This window comes from Rhynchophorus ferrugineus, unplaced genomic scaffold, assembly GCF_030347505.1.
Source record: "Rhynchophorus ferrugineus isolate W39M unplaced genomic scaffold, kcgeb_rfMv2 rfM4, whole genome shotgun sequence".
NCBI lineage: Eukaryota > Metazoa > Arthropoda > Insecta > Coleoptera > Curculionidae > Rhynchophorus > Rhynchophorus ferrugineus.
The window spans coordinates 13,807,429-13,822,245 of record NW_027472583.1 but is presented as its reverse complement, the minus strand read 5'-3'; the positions used below and the strand labels follow the sequence as shown (position 1 = coordinate 13,822,245).

The window sequence follows — 14,817 nt, the reverse complement described above, 5'->3', positions numbered from 1 at the left end:
ACGCATGCTGCTGTATGTAAATGGAGCTCAATATACGCATGTGGCAAAATCCGAAGATGAAGGTGGAGTAAGGTATCCTGTTGTCGACCCTCTACAAAATTATTCAGAACGTGGGTGATAATAATTAGAGGTTATACAAATGGAAAGATTGTAAACCGAAAGTTTATCTCCTATATATTAAAATCAATATAATGTTAGATGTTTACAAGTATTCTGGTTACCGAGTTGACAGAATGATGTTGATTTGGCAGCGATCCAATCGTTGATCCATTTTCGTACTTCTTAATGTTAAAAAGGTAATCTGTATAATATATATTAATCAAAATAATTCCCATAATTCTGTATCCATTCTGGATCCTGGAACACGGAGCTGAATCACCATATATTTTTAAAAGTGTTTGGTGGGCTTCATCCGCATATTTCTTCAAATAATACAAGAGTATAATAATGAATACACAAAATACAATTTTGTGCATTCTATGATTAGCGTCTATATACACTGAATAACTTAATAATAACATACTAAATAGTAAATTGTTATTGTACATAGTATTGATACTAAAGAAAAGAAAAAATACCAAGAGAAAAAAATTAATTTTTTAAAAATATGAATGACTTTTTCGGTTTAGTTTAAAAAACTAAACTTTTTCCGAGCTATCTTGTACCTGTAATGAAAAGCAGATTGCTGACGAGAAATCGAAATGGGATCCAACAAGAGAACTCTTTCGAGAGTAAAATAAATTTGGGAGCTTAAATACGGAAGCGCCGACGAAATTTGAATTGTTGCACATTCTTCAAAAGCAACACATTATTGTTAAACAAACGCGTGACCTAGCCGATACTGATAAGTGAGTTAATTAGTAGAAAGTATATTATTTGAAGGTTATATTATGAAAAATTTAAATAATTCACAGTTAGGAGTGCTTTGAGCAACTCCTGTTCATCTTTTGTGGCCTTAAACATTGAGCTATGATTCGAGTAGTAGTCTAAGTTACATGGTGTTTTGAGTAATATTTGGGTTTTTATTACTGAGAAAAAATAAAATAAAATTTTCACGAAATAAAACATACATCTTTGTATCCTACTTTCTTAGTCTTGGTCTTGGCCCAGTTATGTCTATATTTCCCTGGTGTAATATTCTTATTTGAGTATCATCAGCTATAGTTTATGTATCCAGCTGTGGTGATACATTCCTTCTTGTGGTATATCGCATCTGTAAAGTATGTAAATGATTGGCCTCAGTACTCTTCCATGTGCTCGTTTAGCTTCTGTTACTATAGAATAAAGTTCTTCTTTTTCGACTCTAAACATTTGGTCCTAGATGTATGAATTTAAGAGTTCAGTGTGCGGATTTGGTAACATTTTCCGAACTTTGAGAATGCCCCTTATGTCAAACCTTGTTAAAATCTTGAACTATTTCTTAGAATATCAATCTGAATAGGCTTTTTTTTGCTTCATAAGACCAAACTGATGGGCAGGTATTTTCCCTTTATAATAGGTAATTTCAGCTTATTCATTATGTCCCAAATTTTTTACTCGAAATGTGGTTCAAGGTTTAATTCCCTTTCTTGTTAAATCCCATCCCCCTCGTTCCCTTTCTTGTCATCTTGATATTATAGCCCCGGTTGAAATACAAGTAATGAATTAACAAAAAAAAGATCATCAAATGTTAAACAATTAGTACGTAGTTTTAAATTTTTAGCGCGTTGGTTTAAATATATATATATATATATATATATATATATATATATATATATATATACTAAAAAAGCACAAAATGTCCATACTAAAACAGGAAAAATTCATTTGATGTCCCATGGGAAGAAATTTTAAAACAAAAGTTCGATACTCTCCTGCAAAAACCCTAGGTTTTCAATATAGGTATTTTACTTGGCAACTAAAATTTCGGTACTACTCTGAAAAATGTTTGATATTTATTTCAACATCCCTGAGTAGCATAATTATTACAGTAAAAAATATTTCAAAGCTGCTTATTATTTATCAAGCTTCTTCTGAATTGTCACAATTAAAAAATTTATCTATTTTAATCTATTTATGCAAATATATATTTGTAAGTACCATCAGGGATTTGGAAAAATTAAAATAATGGAAAATCATATTTTGTTACGCATATTCTACCGCGCACTAATTTAACCATCGACCAGTTTTACATTTAAAAAGCCATTAAATTAGGATTCCAAATTGAGCGCTCGTTAATTATCAAGTCCTGGTAGATTTAACGTTCCGAACTGTGAACATAATCGCGATATTGCAAGTTTTCTATTATCCACGGCCCGTCCAGTACGTGGCAGACGATTTAAATTCTGAAATCCCCTTGTTAGACTGATATTAACTGCAATTTCAGGAAACCTTTCAGGCTCATTGCGTACTCCGGCAATTTGTTAAGGATTTAATGGACGCCGCCATCTGTTAATTAATTTTTTACGGGCGGGGAAGGTGAGGACTTGGGGGAGACAATTTCCAGGAAAGGAGAAAGAATCTGACGGGCGTTAGAGCCTAATGGCCTTTCATAATTCAATAAAGGCTTTACGATCTGGTGATCGTCAAGAATATTACATGTTGTAATATAATTACTACTATTAATAAATATTATTTAGTAGTAGGGACTTTTAAAATAGTCTATACAAAATAACAGTTAACTCACATCCTCACGATGTCGAGTGTATTGTTATTGCAATTTGTAAATTGGTTTTAAAATAAGACGGTACTCTTCCTTCTAATTTTATTCTAGTTCGACCTAATAACCGAGTCGGTCTATATAATTCGCTTGTTTGTCTGCAAATTTCTTTATAATATTATTAATAATAATTAAAGGTTATAAACCGGCAAAACGATTTTTTTGCACTTTCATTGTTTGGATAAATTTCAAATTGATGCTTAATATTTGTGGTTACTCTGATTGAAAATGTTGAAGATAATAAATAATCGGTCAGAAACAGAGTGAATCTCTAATCAGTTAATTAAATATTAAATTATTGCAGGTTTATCGTAACTATTTTTAACGTGTTCTAGCTGCACTGAATATTAATGTATGTATGGGGGTACTGTCACCAAAATCTTTCAAAAAATGAAAAACAATAAAATGTTAATTTCATCAAAAAGAACTCTACTTACGAAGCTGGTAACGATTCAGCTTGATGTTAGATTTATTTGAGATCAAATTAATGTAATGTACAAAAGTAGTGAGTAGTGTTTTATATAGACATACTTAAATACAATTATTTCAAAAAAAAACTGTTGGTCTGGGAACTATCCATAGAATAATTGGTAATAGAAAACGGAAATTAAAAGGTGTAAAAATAACCCACGAAGAGGTCTAACGGAATTTCCAGTCATTGTCTTTAAATGACCAACATTTTGAAACGCGTATAATAAAATTGAGGAATATTTGCTCCTTCAATTTGCGTGTCTACACGATACATGGATATTTTAACATAGAACACCCCGCCACTTTTTCAAGACACTAACAAAAATAGCAGAATAACTTTTTATTATATTTTGTTAGTCATAATAGTTATTAATTATTCATTGCAGATGAGTAGTCCTTCATGCAGGAAACAGGAATGGTTTCATTCATAAAACAGAGTTAGTACTCCGATTTGAAAATTAGCTGGTAAAAGAACCGGAGGAACCATCAGTTATTGTAATGGACAGTGCACCATACCGTAGCACAATGGTGAAAAAAATCCCAACAAATAGATCAAAAAATGGCTATAAACAATACATGGTTCGCAAAACATAAACTAATTTTTGAAGATGACATATCAAAGAGTAAACTATTTCAAATTGTTACTCAGCTGGTCTAAAAGAAATGTTTAATCGCCTTCTAACAAATCTACTTATCTAGAAAAATGTCTGAAAAAAATATACAGTAAATCAGATGGTTGAACAATATGCTCACGGACTTCTTCACTATTACATATTCAATCCACGAATTAGTAAAAGATGTGGCAAATAATTACTACAATTAAGAGTTGGAAAGAAGCATTGTCTGCAATAACACCTTTAGTCTTGATGAACTCTATCAGAAGAAGAAGAAATTAACAAATGGGTGAAATCCTGACCAAGTGTTAGATATAAATTAGATACATAGATTGTAAATTAACAATTTAGCATTAATATACATTTTGATGACGTGAGTTGACTATTTTATTAGATAAACTATACAACCATTTACAAAAAATTCTGAATGTATAAATGTTATTTAAAACTTTTTGGAAAAATCTTGTCACACCCAAACATTTGAAATTTAATTTGATTTCGTCTTATATTATTCGATGTAGTTCTAAAGGTAAGTTCGAAATCCACACTTGGGCAACATTCCGCAACTCCTAGCAACTTATCTTACAAGAAGTTTCGAACGTTTCGAAATCATAAAACTATTTAAGGCAACAAATGTTTCACGCTGGGTGTTGTATTTTAATAGATGTTTGCTGTTGTATCTTTAATCAATTCAATGCATTGTCTTTTCTGTATTATAAATATTATGGTGTTATTATTTTGACATTGTGGATGTTATTAAATCTTTACTTAAGTTAATGCAATACCTGTTCTTTCTATAAAGTTTATTATGTGATTTTTATATCACTATCTATGGAAAACGTAACATATCATATAACATTTACATTAAAATATGACGTTTGTATTTTTAACAATTGTCAAAATATAGATATTGTTTAAATATATTTTAAATATATGTGTTTTAGAGGTCAATAAAAAAGCAACATATGCAAAAAAACAAGTCGTTTTAAGAAGATAATGCAATGTGTAATCTATGATTAAATTATTTAACCTTCTTATTGGTTCTTAATCTACCGTACATTCCAGATTATCAAAAAATTTGTTTAATAATGAATTGCTTAAATTTTATTAGTGGTTTATTCTGGAAACAAGATTTTTCTGCTTAAATGACCATGAAGTAGAATGACACTGAACACTTTGTGCTCAAAGCAGATATATTTATACTGTATCAGATTTTTTTATTTTATAACATATTTCCTCCTTTTTTCTAATTTATCGGCATGCAATTTTTGATACAACACAATTTGTTTATAACGAAAACAGCAAACGTATGAAATGTTGAATATAAGTTATTGCAAAATTTCTCTGAAACAAGCTTCAGTTGAATCTTCGAACAGAATCAGTTCAACTGTATAGTATAGATATGGTTTAATTCGATTATTTCAGAGAAAACTGTTAGTCTGGGAACTATCTAAAGAAAATGTGGGAATATGCAGCTCCTTGGGGGATGTAAGTCAATACACTGGAATTATATACAAGAGGAAACATATAAATTAAATGGTGTCATAATTTTACATAAAGAGATCTAAAGGAATTTACAGACATTGCCTTATAATAAAATTTCAAAACTATATAATAAAATTAAGGAAGATTTACTATATCAATTTGCGTATCTGGACTTAACATGGATATTCAACATAGAAAAGTGTGCTACTTTCTTGAGACACTAATAAAAAAATAGCTGGAAAACGTTTTATTATTTTATTTTTTCCTAATTCCATGTGCATTCTTTTATTTCCTCTGTGTGTGTGTGCCTTTTCTGGTACAAATTGTGTTAATTTGTTTAAAACAAAAGCATCAAATGTAAGAAATGTTGAATATAATTTATTGCAAACGTAAAATTCCCTGTTGAAAGAAGCTTCAGTTGAATCATGTTGGGATGGTTTGTAACCTATAATCTTTATTATTATTTTTATTTATCTTTAGTATTATCGTTACTGTTTCGAATACTTTATCTGCCAACCAGTCCCAACACAAACTGAATTTCATAGATGGATTCGGTTATAGCATTCTGTCTCTTTTTAACGAGGATAAAATGAAAAGGAAAAATCCGACCCTAGTTTAAAATTAATATTACATTTTTGCTGCACTTGGCAGTAAATCGTCGTCATCTATGACATGTATTGGCTATTTTATTCGAAGGACTTATAGCTCGAGTGTAGCCGTATCTTAACAACTTTAAGGTATTTTGATACCAAAAGTCATAAATTTAGAACAAAACTAAATAATGTATTGTAAAATGGGTTATTCAAACATTGTTATGTATAATTACTATGAAAACAATTATCGAATTATAAAAATCAACGTAGCAAAGTATATTAATAATTAGCATATTTCAAGCAGATTTTGGCACAACAGTTCTACATTTCCTGTGGCGGTTTTACGTCCACATAAAACAGCTCACCCGTTAACTTCATTTAGTGTGGCTCAGTAAACTGTAAACCGAACGCTGTTAGGCCTGCCTTTTTTATTTCGTTATGTTTGTAACGTTGTTTTTTTCAACGGTCAAAAGATTACGGTCGCCATGTTTCTTTATGGTTATGTTTAGTACTTCGCTGTTTTTTCCATTTTGATCCACGTCAGCAACAATGATGCATCGTTAATTATGGCAAGGGACTTTTAACTTAATTACGTTATTTTATGATTAACTTTTATGGCCATGTTTCATAGATACATGATACGATATATACGTATCAGAGACATCTTCAAACATTCTTAGCACATTTGAATGAAGCCATTACATGTATATATTACACATACACACACACACACACACACACACACACACACATATTGGCTTGTTCTATTTTTAATTTGTTACGTGTAGTACGTCCTCTTCATTAACGGGGCCTATTTTCATTTATAAAGTTAGGTAAACGGGCGAAAATGGAGTTATTACATGAATGATGGCGGAGGCTTGTTCCGATTTTATAATGTGACGATACTGTTTCAACAAATAGACGCCAGAATGTTAATTTCTGCTAACAAATTACAAGATGCTAGTTCAGATACTAATTATCATATTTTAATACTGTTTTTTGATAAAAAGTTTTAGTAGAGTTTAAAATTGTAAAGGCGATTATGAATATTTAATATTTTTATGACTTGTGGCTTTTGGTTAGTGAGAAACAGAATACTTATATTTTATTTAATATCACTTATTGTTTAAAAACATTTCTAACGTTTAATATATATTTGCCCTTAATAATAAAAGTTTCCATTTCTCGGACTTCTGTTCGGGAACATTAATAAAATTTTAAGGGCTTTCGACTTTAATATCATCACATTTTGTTTGTAATGCGAAGTATTCCGAAAAATATCGTTAAACATTTATAGAACTTTGACTTGTGCTTTCAATCTACTTTATGTTTGTTTTACTTTAAACATTTTTTAAAAACAATAGATGTAAATTATAATATAAAGTGTTTAAATAAGAATAATGTGTTCCAAATCACAGATATATTTAATTAAACATTGATTTTATTCTAAACTGAACTGATATTGATCTGATAATCATTGAAAATCAGTTTAGTAGAAGTGGCTTCAACTAATAACTTTATAAAACTTTTGATTTTGGTGCTTTAAGCTAGTTTTATTCGAAATAGCTCTTTTCTGATAATACTTTTCTAATTATAATACGTACGATGGGTAATTGCTTATGAGTAGCTGTATAAAGTATATGTATGAGAAACTTTACCGTGACAAGTTTTACAGAGTAAGAATTGGCGACTATATATGGGTACATTTAAATTTAATAGCAGAGTTCTTCTATAGTACCCACACAAATTCTAATATCGAGGAAATATTAGATGTACGTATTAAGAGGATTTAGGTACTTTTGATCATTTTTTTTGTTGCTTTAAATATTGAAAATGATAATTTAATTACTTTAAATCCTATTTAATATAAGTACATATCAGTTTTTTTACATATTTTCTTTATATTTTTTTTTAAATAGTTGGACGTTCAATGTAATAAACTTAATTCTTAGGTATTCTTTATAGAGACTGTTCAAAAATCAATACTAAAGTAGTACTATCAAAATATTTCCTAAATTATTCATATCCTATAAATAAATTGTACTTTTCAATACATTCATCCATTCATTCCAAGGCCATTTGTCCATTTATATATGCGAATCTCCATTTTTCGTTCCCAAAGTTCGATAGTTTGCTTTATGACGCGACAACATTAATATTTATATCTAGAAACAATTATAATTATATATTAATAACAAGCTGCCTCAATAGACGTTGGCCTGGCTGAGCTATGTATATTCAATTTGAACTTGAATAAATAATTAAAAAATATATTTCAAAAATATAGTGTTTATTGTTATGTTTTCTGATGCAGAGCATTGTTAGTTTCGTTTTCTGGCGAGGAAATGTATAATGCTGACGATTTTCTATCTGTTGAACGAAGAAATTCACAATGAACTGTTAATTTAGTTCACGACTTACAAGAAATAATTTAGCAACATTTAAACAAGAGTTTAGCCGCGAGACCTAATACGATTTCGAGGTACGTCCGCATTTTAAATTAGCAACAAAAATTTGCTTACTATACGACCATAAATCTAGTGAACGATGGAAGGGATGGATAATATTTGTCCTGGATAGTCATGGTGTAACTAGAAAAACGTTCTTAATATCACTGATTTTCGTATTTGCTTCATTGGATATTGCAGTTACCTTATTGAAGAGCAGTCGAACAATTCATTCAGCATCCAAGTCGTTGAGCATGTAAACTTATGAAACACCCACTTGCAACTTTTCGAGGAATTCTGAGATAGACAAAATATTTCAACAATGCCGCAGTACTGGTAACACTAAGTGTTTAAAATAAGTTAATAAGTTAATGGTTGTGTTAGAAGCCCAGTTTTGATGTGGAATTAATAAACAAATATTTTTCGGAAACCAGTGAATGTTTTGGTTCAGGTGGCTGTACCATTGAGGCCAATCGCACTTCCAGGGCTTCAATTATGAACTTAAAAGCCTTACCATGTAGATACAAAACGTGTATTACTCTAATAACAACCATTTATAGTTAACTGTAATCGATTTTTCCCTTATACCTGAATACTGCCCGATGAGAATTAAATGCAACACTTCTATGTTACTCATTTAGACTACACTGATTCCAGTCAAGTCTATTTCATGTTTTGCGTTGCTGGTCAGTTTGACTTGCTCGTATATATCTTTGACTTGTAGCACTGCGAGTTCTGCGATCTAAGTTAGTACATTGGTAACATTTTGAAGAACCACATTCAAATAAAAAAAATGACTCTGTTAATATTTGTGTAGAGCCAATTATGCCACCTGTCATCAGGCTGTTAAAACTCCATTCAAAAAATCGTATAAAACAAACAACTCATTCAACAACTTTGAAACTGTGCACTAAGAAATTAAAAATTACATAATATAGCAAAATTACATAAGTCAGCATAAATTAGCGATGTCAACACCACGAGAACAGTCTCCCTTGGATATAGATAGACATTAACCCATTGCTTGGTCTTGCCTGTCCGACGAATGATCAAATGGGGTCTATTTCAAATATTTTAATAACAATGCTGTAAACTAAGTCAAATTATAAAATTTATCTAATTTGCCAAATTATCTGCTATATGACTTTGTTATCGTTGTTTGTATACAGCCGTAGAAATGTTCTAAGAAATTAAAGGAAGAATCGGGTTTCTTTCTAGGAGAAGGAAAAAAACCAGTAGTTTTATTAGTTTCACAAATAAGCAAACTCGAAAATAAACCACTTCCAACAACTCTGATTAGGAAATATAAGTTGAAATGATCTTTCTCTTTCGGTTCGAATCTGAAAAGTTTCGAGAGCGACACTGGAATCTCGTGAAAGATCAACTTGAGAAATTACCACACCTCAGGGCTCCAGTGTTTAATGATACAAATATTTTTATTTTGCCTGGACGGTTTAAAAGTTGGCGACGCCATTAAAAGTTTCTTAGCTGATAACGGTTGGAAAATTGTAAAAGTTGAATTGGGGTCGGGAAGGGGTGAGTATTTCCATCGCTCACGGGATGGAATAATTGAAATTGACGGGTATCTTCATTCACTAGTCAATACTAGCTTATATTTGATGTTATTCTGTTATGTTAAAATAATCTTTTAGCGGACATCTTAATTCAATTTACTTGTCTTTCGAGTATACTTTTTTGTAATGGCAACTTTATTCATCACAGTGCGATTACAATAAGATAATTATAATATGTATACAAAATAAAAACAAACATGTACCTTGTAGATATTTGTTCTGTTGTTCAAAAGTACCTTGTGCGTTTCTTCTTCATCAAATAACTTAAAGTAATACAAATAAACGTTTTTAACTGAGGCATTAGAAACATAAATGGAAACGAAAGAAACAATAAAAAGTTAGTGTCAATAGAGCAGTGATGTATAAAGCTATGATATGGTATATTTCAATATCAAAGTAAGAGCAGCGATATATTCAATTATGTATATTATTTGGTGTTTTAACACCACCAATGTATTCTAAATGCTCCTTGTATGTTATGTTTATTCTCTTGTAATTTTATTTTTCACCCAGTAGCCTTTATATGTTTTTCATACTACAAACATGTACAACATTGATATTAATATTGATATATATAATATGATAATCTATATATATATATATATATAATATACACATATATAATAAAAATTACATGTATACATTAACTACAAGTACACGAACTAACTTTTCTCTCAGAATATTGATTACAAATCCTGTAAATTGTAATTATCCATAAGCAAGAGCCTAAAATCTTACAAAGAAAGTCTAGTCCACTTCACGTAAAACGCCTCTTACACCTTATACAATAATCAGTTACAAATGAAATTATATATCGAAAAATAAATGTCTAATTAAAAATAAAAGATTCTTAGCAAAACTCTGAACCGTGGATATAGAGCTTCTTATGTTATATGTTGTCCATCATGAACAAAAATTGAGACGTATGGGGTTGTAAAAATAGATCTTTGTATTCCATTCAGATCGCCAACCAAATCTACAATATCGGGGTTGGCTATAAAAATGGATGTGATAGGATATGTTGAAATATCTTCGGACCTTTTGTATAAATTGGATCATTGATTTTGCAGACGGGACGTGTGGAAATAATGAAAAATCTACGTGTTCACATAAAAGTTATCATTATTTTATTTAATATGGGGAACTTCTTTGTTAAGAAATCCCGAGAAAAATACTGATAACGGGATAGAGTAAATTATTTTGGTAAATGTCTATAATAAACTATATTTTTATAACGGGAATGTTTAATCGATTGTACGAGGGTTGATCTAGAGATAAGGATCCCATCTATTTTACTAATAGACGAAATTGTTTATCCTCATAGACATTTACGTCGTTGGATAGAACAAGTTTCACTTTTACAAAATCGACATATTTTTCTACGAGTTTTTGTAGACGGTTCTCCAGTTTCAGTATCCCAATATCATAGAACTCCGCTGGCAATCTGTTTTATTTGTTCTTTGACTTCATTATCACTCCTGAAGCATGAGCCACTGAAGTGTTTCTTTAACTCGGGGAGCAAGTAATAATCATTAGGCACGAAGTTTGGATGATAAAGTTAGTGAGATAAGACGGGCTACCAAATTACGGAACGAATTTTGTACTTGGAGGGATTGACAATGAGACCCTCCATTTTGGACAGCTGCTGAGCTAAGAGTGAGTGGCGTAGCGAAGCAAGATCGAGGTAGATCGGAGTAGGGAAAGAGCCAGGTATAGTGATCTTACCGGATTTCATCTCGTATTGTTCTGTGCGTCTGGAATTATTTGGAAACCTTGGATTTTCCTAACTTTATAGTCCAAATATTGCATGACAGTAAAACAACTATGAACTGGGTTCCATAACTTCAATGATTCCAAATATAAATAGTTTACTGCTTGGGATGCTATGTTCAATTTCAGTTCAATGTATTCCAAATTCCAATCTTTTCATTTCTTAATAATTTAGTAAATTTCAAGTATTGACTACATTCAAAATAAAACAACATTATATTTCTGGAATGTTACTCTTAAATTAAAACAAAAATCTTTAATGTGTTGCATATACTTCTTTAGTTACATCTTTAGCGAAGAACTAATGCACTGATTTATTATATAAGGACTTATTAGTGTTGTATCAGACACGTCAATTATATAAATCGAACCCAATAAATCAACTTTAAGATAAGGATACACACTGCGTTGTTGGAGATGAAAGTATGAACATTCCATTTGTCACTGAATTTAAAAATAAATTAAAAAATAATGTTACCGCAAGGAATGCTCCTAGTTTTGACCTTATTGCCTCGAAAATATTAACTGAACTTGGAAGAAAAGCACTAATTAAGATCATTATTAGGTTGCTTCATTCTAACTATTCAGACTTATTATAAATCTTAAAACATTTCCAACAATTTCCAATTTATTTAAAAAACTTGTATTGAAAAGCATAAAACCAATCTTTGAGGAAATATATCTTATTGTGGACATTAAAATGGTTTCAGGAAACAACATTCCATGATTAATCAGGTCCACAGAATCACCAATGACAAAGAAAAACTCCTAGAAAAAATAAAGTTTGTTCTGCAATATTTTCAGATGATACTCAAGCTTTCCATTAAGTTTGGTGTGAGAGTTTAAACCTTAAGAATAATTTTACAGTCACGTATAACTGGCCGATATTTTACTATATATTTTCTAACTTAAGGAAAATACAAGCAGGTATGTCATAACGAGATGTTATTACTATTGCCGAAATACAATGCAGGATACAAAATGGTGCATAAAAATTAATTAATGCATATTCACATCTCCAACAAAAGTACAAGCCTGTATACACTGTACAGTCAAATATCTTCGCGTTATCATTGATGCTAAACTCATGTGCAAGTCTTATGTTGCGAAAAAATGTGAATGAGTTCAAACTCATATACAAAAAAAAACTTGTTTTTTGGTTATATATTCAGCTTTGTCAGTATACACTCGTAATAAGCTTTTAATTTATCAACAAGTCTTAAAGCCAGTGTAGACTTATCATGTTCGACAACGTTATCAAAGGATTATGCCCAAAGACATGAACAGAGGCTCCACCCATCACTGCATTAGTACTGAAGTTGTCCAGCTCTTAGACAATGGTTGTTTAGTCAGAAGATTAAAACGAGTTTGAATCCATTTGATCTAATTCAGTGATGTTATTACTAAAACTAAACGCACATTAAAAAGGGTGACATAGGTATTAAGTTCCAAAGTGTTTATCGTGGAATCAGTAATTTGTGACTTAAGAAGTTAATAAAAATTAGTTTCAAATCAAAGACAATTCGGTGCTGAAGAATATTGTCTTAAATATGGTCGAACTTGCTAAGAAACCTATTTTCCTTTATTACACTGAATAGTTTGTAGCGACCTTGAGGCATGTCAAAGTTTACATCGTGGTATAACGGTCTACAAAATACCCAGAAATATAATCCCAGATGTTGAACATGGGCGGAGTACCAGCAGCGCCAACGAAAACCCGATAACGAATAGCTGGCAACCACGAGACCTTTATCTGGGATGTTATTGAACATGCCACCATCGACTGCCCAAGCCTCGTCACCAAGTAACACCGCTGCTATCCGTTTTATCATTTGTATTTTTACATTTTTATACTACTTCAATAAATAACGGTCACATAATGTAAACACCACTGCTTCATTCCATTTTACCTCCATCAAAGAGCCATATATAATTTACCCTAAAAGTTATAAAGTGAAATGTTAAATCTGTGAAGTACTAATTCTTCTTTTACCCGAAACCTAATATTTGAACTATATTTGGGAGTTGGTTATTTATATAGTCATATTTGAAGGCTATAAGCAAAACAAATAAATTGTCACCATATTTTAACGCCCAAACTTAATGTGTTTCAGAGTGATAAGAAGCTGACATATTCCTGTTTATCTAAATGCTGTCACCTTTATTTCCTGTTCCCTAATAAATAAGACGTCCCAATCGAAAGACAGCCAAAAATTACCATTAATGGGCATGTTAACTTATGGCCGTCCGGTCGATAGCACGAAAAATTAGGTTGGGCTTTAATTAACTCTAATGGGAAAACTGGTTTACCTTTGGAACTTTTAGCTAATTTAACAGAAGGAAAAATTAATTGCCCACACCGCCATTTATAAGCCGACTACTGCGTTTTACGACGATAATAATCATTATTTGACCGTATTAAATCCATTCCTTTGTTATTTGCTTGAACTGTAACAAAACACCCACGTCCTCATATGTATAATAACAATAAATAATTTATAATTACATATTAATATACAAAATGAATTAAAATACACGATTTAGTATACGACTAGCTTTTAAACATAATAATCGCTTTCATATATAATAAAAGTTATAAGGGGAAAACTTTGAATATTCATAACAAGCTACAATTAAAATACATATTAGTTTTTATTGATGAAGCTTAGAAATAAATTTGCAAGAGCAATCGTACTGATTCGTTGTGGACCCAACAACTTAGGAGATTTTGCTATTAGGTGATTATTCTTTTGGCCTACTGTGGCAACATATGCTGTCGATATAGAGATTTTATTATTTCACGAAGATCAGTCACAAGGAATCTCTAACATCTTCATCTCAACAAATTCTATTTATGGTTGAAGACATGGCCAAATCTTACGTAGAATGATTTGAATCTTAATAATCATCAGTTCATTATAATAAAGGCGGTTATGTAAAAAATCTAGGAATCTAGGATTGAAGCTTAATTTGGAAGAAACATATACTAAGAAAGCGTAAATAACTTGGGTTGAAAACTCAACCAAATGTATTGACATATAGATTATAAAATATTTACAACATATATTACAATTATACATATTTATTTGTTTTAATCCAATATTAGTTTTTTTTTCTGTGGAAGTGTAATCTAAGGAGTAATACGTTATAACCAATTGACTTTGA

At 30.7% G+C, this 14,817-nt stretch overlaps 1 protein-coding gene across 1 annotated transcript in view; it reads right to left on the bottom strand.

Annotated features, from left to right (window-relative positions):
* The window catches only part of LOC143195208 (A-type potassium channel modulatory protein KCNIP1), a 438,330-nt gene that overhangs the window by 286,216 nt on the left and 137,297 nt on the right, over nt 1–14,817 (bottom strand). The window lies entirely within an intron of this gene.